This window comes from Mastomys coucha, unplaced genomic scaffold, assembly GCF_008632895.1.
Source record: "Mastomys coucha isolate ucsf_1 unplaced genomic scaffold, UCSF_Mcou_1 pScaffold5, whole genome shotgun sequence".
Taxonomy (NCBI): Eukaryota; Metazoa; Chordata; class Mammalia; order Rodentia; family Muridae; genus Mastomys; species Mastomys coucha.
Genome location: NW_022196911.1, coordinates 26,629,561 through 26,636,045, shown reverse-complemented (window position 1 = coordinate 26,636,045; position 6,485 = coordinate 26,629,561). Strand labels below are relative to the sequence as shown.

Below are 6,485 nucleotides of genomic sequence, written 5' to 3'. Positions count from 1 at the left end.
TGTCTACCCTACCATCTTCACCATCCTCCTACTTAAACACTACATTCTCGCCCTTCCCCATCCCTGAGCTTGGTCAGCATTTGGTCTCCTGTGAGTCCTGATCCAGTCATCCTTGTAGTCACCAATGGTTCTGATGACCCAGCTCCAATTCCACGTTGTCCCAGTGTGATCCAACCCCAGCTTCCTTCCATAAGCAGCAGTGGAGATGAAGGAGGGAGTGTATGCTGGCCCGAATGAGCCTTGAGTGTTTGTGTGTTTTCACCTTCATGCTTCAGCTGCTGTTGTTCCTGACTTATGGTTTAGTTAAGATGCAAGACTGTCACCCTTCCTTGTGACACATTCTCACACAGCTTGTACCTGGCCAGACACAGGTGTTGTGAGGAAGCATCATGAGAAAAGCTGCTGTCATTTTCCTCTTGGCTTTTCCCCTCCCTTTCTTACTGCTCTCTGGGTTACTCAAGAAAAAAGTCTTGCCCTTTCTTCCATAGTGTGTGTGTGGGGGGAGGGGAGCACATAAGTGTGTGTGTGTGTGTGTGTGTGTGTGTGTGTGTGTGTGTGTTGTGTATGTTTGATTCTTCCCATGGAAAATTGTGAACTATCTGACTGGCTGATCGGGAAGGTTGTTATTTCCCACAGTACTTTGGTAGTTCACACTGCACTAGCAGAAAGCCACGTTGCCAACTGAGTTCCTTGTAGGCATTGACTTGTCCTATGTTGGCAGTCATCCTGGGCAATGGGCACTTTTTAAAAACCATTATTTGACTGAAACAGAGACTGCAGCTCAGAGAATAACAACTTGTGTCATAGACAAGACGTGACCCCTGCCTATTTGTCTCCCACTCTATGGGTCTTGGTTCTTTCCATCAACTCTGAGTGAAAGAGACCTTGTTAAAATGCACCTGCTGATTCTGGTTTGGGCTGAACTTAACATTTCTAAAACAAAACAAAAAACTAAACTCTCATGCTTTAAGTCATGTTGATCTAAATTATGCTACGGCTCCCCTTGACCTCTTAGAATATTTAGTACAATTCTTTCTTGGAAGAATTTCTTGGAACAGAAACATGGAAGGGATTTGTGGCTTCAAGCCCTGGGTCTGAATCTTAGCAGTTAGCTCATCATCATGACTGTAGCAAAGTTCTACTCTCAGAAACTCAGTAAGGTCACCTGCAGGAGGAGGAGGATGGTGCCACCAATGAACAGCTACAAAGGAATAGATGTCACAATGCCTAGAAAGGGCACCAAAACAGCTTAACACAAACAGTGGCTAGAAACGGCTTCAAGTTGAATGGAGCATTGATGGAGTCCTGTGTTACCATCACCCAGTTCCCTTTCTCCCATTTCCTTCACTTCTAAAAGCTATTTCTCTAAGTAGAAAGGTTTTATTTTTGTGGGGACACACCACAATTTGTCTTGTCCTAGTAAAGATCCTTCTTATCTCAGACCTGGAACCTTCTAGAGGTCTCCTCCAAATATTTTATACTCAAAATGTGATTCTCCCAAGAGCCCCTTCCATCTGTAGCAAATAGATGATCTAGTCTAGGAGGGGAGCTTGGATCACTACACACACACACACACACACACACACACACACACACACACACATACACACACACACACACACACACACACACACACGACATTACAAGCAGACAACAATGCTGAGCAGAGCCAGTGCCAGTGCCCACCACAAAATCCCTAGCCATGATGGCCCAGCACAGGGAGGGACAGATAGCTGTAGCAGAGATTACTACCCTGGTCTAGTTGAGGTATTTCCATCAGCTTCTTTGACTTGCCCCCTGAAACATACTAACCACACAGGCAATGAACTAGCTCCCCCTCTTTCCATTGGGCAGCAAGTCCTGCCTCACCTGGCCTAAGCTCCTCTGAGACTTCTGTTTTGACAACAGAATGTATCAAAGTGACAGCCATAGAAAGATGGACAGCCTATGCTTTCTCCCACTTGAATGGCAGTTTTGGGGAAGAACCTTAAAGGTGGGAGGTCATCTTGGTCACTGTAGCTTTAGTCAGTTCCAGAAAAAGGTATCCACATGAATACTCTCAACTCCACCATGTAGAGTAAGAAACATCCCTCTGAGCTCAGTCAGCCACACACAGCAAGGCCTAAAATATAGAATGGCTTAATACCCACCAGCTGAGAAGCAAACCAACCAGTAGACATTTCTGGTGTCTACGCCTTCCTAATCTTCCCTTCCATTGTACACCCACCAGGTATTTCCTGTGTCAGCCAGTGGCTCTCATCAGGTTTCCTAACAGCAGCACAAACATCACAGGGAAACCTGACAGAATGCAAATTCTCAGCTCCACTACAGCTCGACGATGGAAGCAGACCTTCAGGGGTCAGGCCAGCAGTAGGTCTGTAGAAGCCTGGGAGAGTCTAAGAGGGAACTCAAGTCTGACTAGCAAGTTGGGCTAATGGTCATCTCCAGTACCGAACATGTTAATCATCCTTCCTTTGAAGACACACAGTGCTGGGGCCTACCCTGTCCCTGCTGGATCAGACCAGACCCTGGCATCTGTGATACCAAGAGCATCCTATGCTAACTTTGTTGAATAGGCTTGTAGCATGGAAGAATTAAGGATGGTCTTCATAATGTTTGGACCCTCTTAGGAAGTGCTTACGTCACAGAGAAAAGGCCACACCTGTGGATCTGGTCAGAGTGCAGGTTCCAATACCATGGATTTGGGGTAAGCTTAGCATTAGGTATTTTTGATAAAGCCATCTGAGATTACCCCAGGGGACTGGTTCTAGGAGACCCAGGAATCCTCAGATCTGCTGTAGCTCTGGTCCTTGTTGTAAAACAGTGTGGTGTGAGCATATAACATGCACATCAGCTGTGTACCATTTACCACCTCTATAGTACTCATGACACCAGGACAGCACAGAATGCCATAAAATAGCTGTTGTACCATAGGGTCTAGAGACCAATGACAAAAAAGCAAAGCCCGCACATGCTCAATATGAACACATTTTTTTTTTCCTGAATAACTTCAATCTGTAGTTGAGGCCGCTAGGCTGAACACACTGAAGGCTGACTGTGTACTCACTCTTCAGGCAGTGCTCACTGTGTGAACCTCAGCAGGAGCTCTGGAGAGTCTTCTCTGGGATGCTGGAGAAAGCCCTTATAAATGGCACATCCACACTCTAAATGCTTCAGCCAGTGGCAACTACATAAAGTTCTACTGAGGTGGTCTCAGTGCCCCTTTTCCAGTCTTCAAGGGAGAGTCCCTATAGCAGATGTCATTTGAGCTTTGCCCTAAAAGATGGAAGGAGTTTTTTGTTTGATACACACAGGGAATGATGCTCTAAAGCAAAGAGATAGGCATTAGGAAACCCATCAAAAGCCACTCTGGGGACCTGGGGTCTAGCTGGGGTGGAGTAAGGAAAGGGAAGGGAGTGGGAAATTGTTTGTGGCCAGAGTGGGAACAGGCTTGGACATCAGAGAAAACGTCCAGGTTTCCTCCATGGGTCATAAGAGACATGGAAGCTTCTTTAATGGGGTAGGACACCTCTGCAGACACAGCCTGGGTTCCACAGGACCACAATGGGTGTCACCACTTGCCCTCCTTTTCATGACAAGATGTGTATCATAAGACAGAGGGATGCCAGGGCAACTTGGGGGCTGGAATTAAACATGACACACCCGTATGTTGAAACCAACCGCTCCTCTTCCTTGTAGGAGGAGGTCCTTTGGTCCTTTTGAGGAATTGTCCAAGAAGGAGGAGAGACGACGAGATTTCTACTTATAGAGCCCAGCTCAGCTCACATGACTCCATGCCATGCTGGAAACAAAATATGAGTGACGAAATTAAAAGCTCTACTGCCTGGCTACCCATAGGCAGCCATGGGCACCATGGGCAGTCGTGGGCAGCCTGGGTTACAGCATTGTGGTAACAATACCAGCATTGTGCTGACACTCAGGATTTGGTCCTTTAATATGACTGAACAAGCAGGTGAACAAATGCTCTCCCACCTCTTTAAAGCAAGAGAACACACCCATCTTTGTCAGGCTGACTGTCTTCTTTAATAACCCACAAGGTCCTGATCAGTTAGCATGAGAACAAAACAGCAACCATGAAACTGGCCAATAAAAGCCTGCTTGAGTTATGGGCGGGGGGAGAGTACCCTCTCACTAAATTAATTAAGCTCTTTATATGTCCCTGTGTTCTTCCTGACATTTTTCCAGTTCACTCTGCTTGAATGCTTGCAGGAGGATTAGTGCCAAGCTCTCAGAGGACTAATTCAAAACAAAAGCGGGGGTTCCAGAGAATTCCTGACCCACCAACAAACCAAGAGCCAGTGACTTTGGGTTGGTCAGCATGCTTCACTTAGGATCATACCCTGCCTCTCAGAGAAGACAAAAACAGGGAGCCACTGTTTGAATTCCAAATCAGGGTGAACCAGGAAGTAGCACCGTCCTCACTATGACTTCTATTCGTCTCCCCATCCCCAAATCAGACTGTTTTAGATAAAGGCACCGACAGCGGCTTTCCACTTTCTAGGCCTCTTCTTCTCCATTTCATGATAATTTATGTCTCTCCCGCTCACACTAGCTATTCCCGGAAACCCCTGGCAGCTTCCTGAGACATCTTTACAGGCACATGGTCTATTTTTGGCCTGGTAGGGACTAGACAATGATTAATGGATGGGAACTTTGGTTTTCTGGCAAGAGAAGCTTCAGTTTAGGCTGGAGAGACCTTTGGGTATTGATCAGGTGCTCATCAAAGTCAAAGTAGGAAACAGAGGTTTGTGCGTGCGTGTGTGTGTGTGTGTGTGTGTGTGTGTGTGTGTGTGTGCGTGCGCGTGCGCACGCGCGCACGCTGTGTGTGTGTGCACACACACACACACTCTCATGAAGCTCTCATATGCATGCTTTGTGTATGAGCATGAATACCATGGACTCATACTCTTTCAAACTAATGTTTCTGTCCCTTTGGAGTTTCAAGGAATTGTTCCACTTTGCAGCTCTTTAACATTGATGAGGCTGTCCTTTACATTTCAAAGAACTGTGGCACGCAGATAAAAACATACAGTCCATCTCATTTCCATTTAAAGCACCTTACGAGAGCACCTGCCACTCGTGAGATAGTGGAGCCTTACCACGCTTTGGGTGAGCAAGATGAAACCGATAAGAGGTGCCACTGACTTCAAGGAAATTAGACTGTCCTAATTTAAGAGGGGAATGGCTGTGATGAATGGCAACCTGCTCACAGTGATAAGCCCTGACATTTCCATTACCAGCTACAATATGCAAAGTGCATGTGGATGTGCCTGTGTGTACATGGTTAGAAGGCTATTCTTATCTCCTGCCAGTGGATGCTGGTGGTCTCAGATTGCTTTCCCACTGGTTCATACAACTCAGTGCGGAGAAAGGCAATCAGCTGGAGTCCCAGGCTCTTGCAAAGGAGGAGTGAGCTGGGAGACCGACCAAGAAAGCCTAGGCCTTTGTAGTAATTTAGATCGTGACAAATGGGAAACAAAATGCCCATTTCTCAAAACTGCTGGGAACAATCTCCATGGTTTCTTACTCCAGTGTCCTCGTGGCCAATTCACAATGCCTGTCACATCTCTTCCCTTCTCAAACCCTTGGTGCTCCCTTTCTCAAAGCCTCATGTTGCCTCGTGCAAAGGTGACAGGCCATGTTGCAGATAGGCTGTGCTGTCTCCTCTGCCTTCAGCCTCTGCCTGCTGCCCCTGCCCAAAGTGTCTCCTGGCCCAGGGCTCTGAGAGAGTAGTTCTTTTTTGCCCTTGGAAGAACAGTTTGTGTGGGGGAGGGGCTACAGGGAAGGGCGGTCACCAGGAAGAACAGCAACCCCAGTTGTGTTACTTCCTGTTTTGAAACCCAAGGACTTGTTTGCAATCAAGGATGGGTGTAAAGGTTGGCTAGACAGTCTCTAGTGTGCCCTAAGGACTGTCTGTGGCCTGCAGTCAGCATGCCTGGCAGGGGACTCTTGAACCTGTTTCTCACACAACAGTATGCACTCTTTGAGGGGCTGCTAAGGTGCAGGGCAGCACATGAGAACAGGCAGTGATCTGGCCTGGTGTAGGAAAGGGGGCCTGCGGGTAGATGCTGCTCATCCTATGATCTTCCTTCCTTACCCCACAGAGAAGGAGCTGTTGGAGCAGATGAGAACTTCCTACTTCCTGCACGATTTGGAAGCACAATTTGGGATTCTCGAACCTGACACTACAGTCACCACCTTCTTTTAAGGCACCATCATCTACTCCTGCTCAGAACCTCTGCCTTCCCCTTTTCTGCAGTGCGTAGTCCTTACTGCAGTCAGTTCAGAATGCCACTTTATGACCCAAGCTTGGCTGGCCAGACTGTGACATCAGTTGACCGGTGTGACAGGTTCAGGGATGGGCTGGAAGCTAAGCTAGGGGATAATTATAACTCTATCCATTAAGCACTTACTACGTGCCAGACACATAGCATCCAGCACTTCAGTTGACTCCCCCGGCAGCC

General features: G+C 47.3%; 1 long non-coding RNA gene across 1 annotated transcript; it reads right to left on the bottom strand.

Moving 5' to 3' along the window:
• Positions 1–2,977: 2,977 nt before the first annotated feature.
• Positions 2,978–6,228, bottom strand: LOC116078818. The gene is made up of 3 exons (XR_004113642.1): positions 6,119–6,228; positions 3,664–3,802; positions 2,978–3,276 (listed from the first exon to the last, which is right to left on the bottom strand). It is a non-coding gene; the product is annotated as an uncharacterized LOC116078818 (long non-coding RNA).
• Between the last annotated feature and the right edge of the window lie 257 nt (positions 6,229–6,485).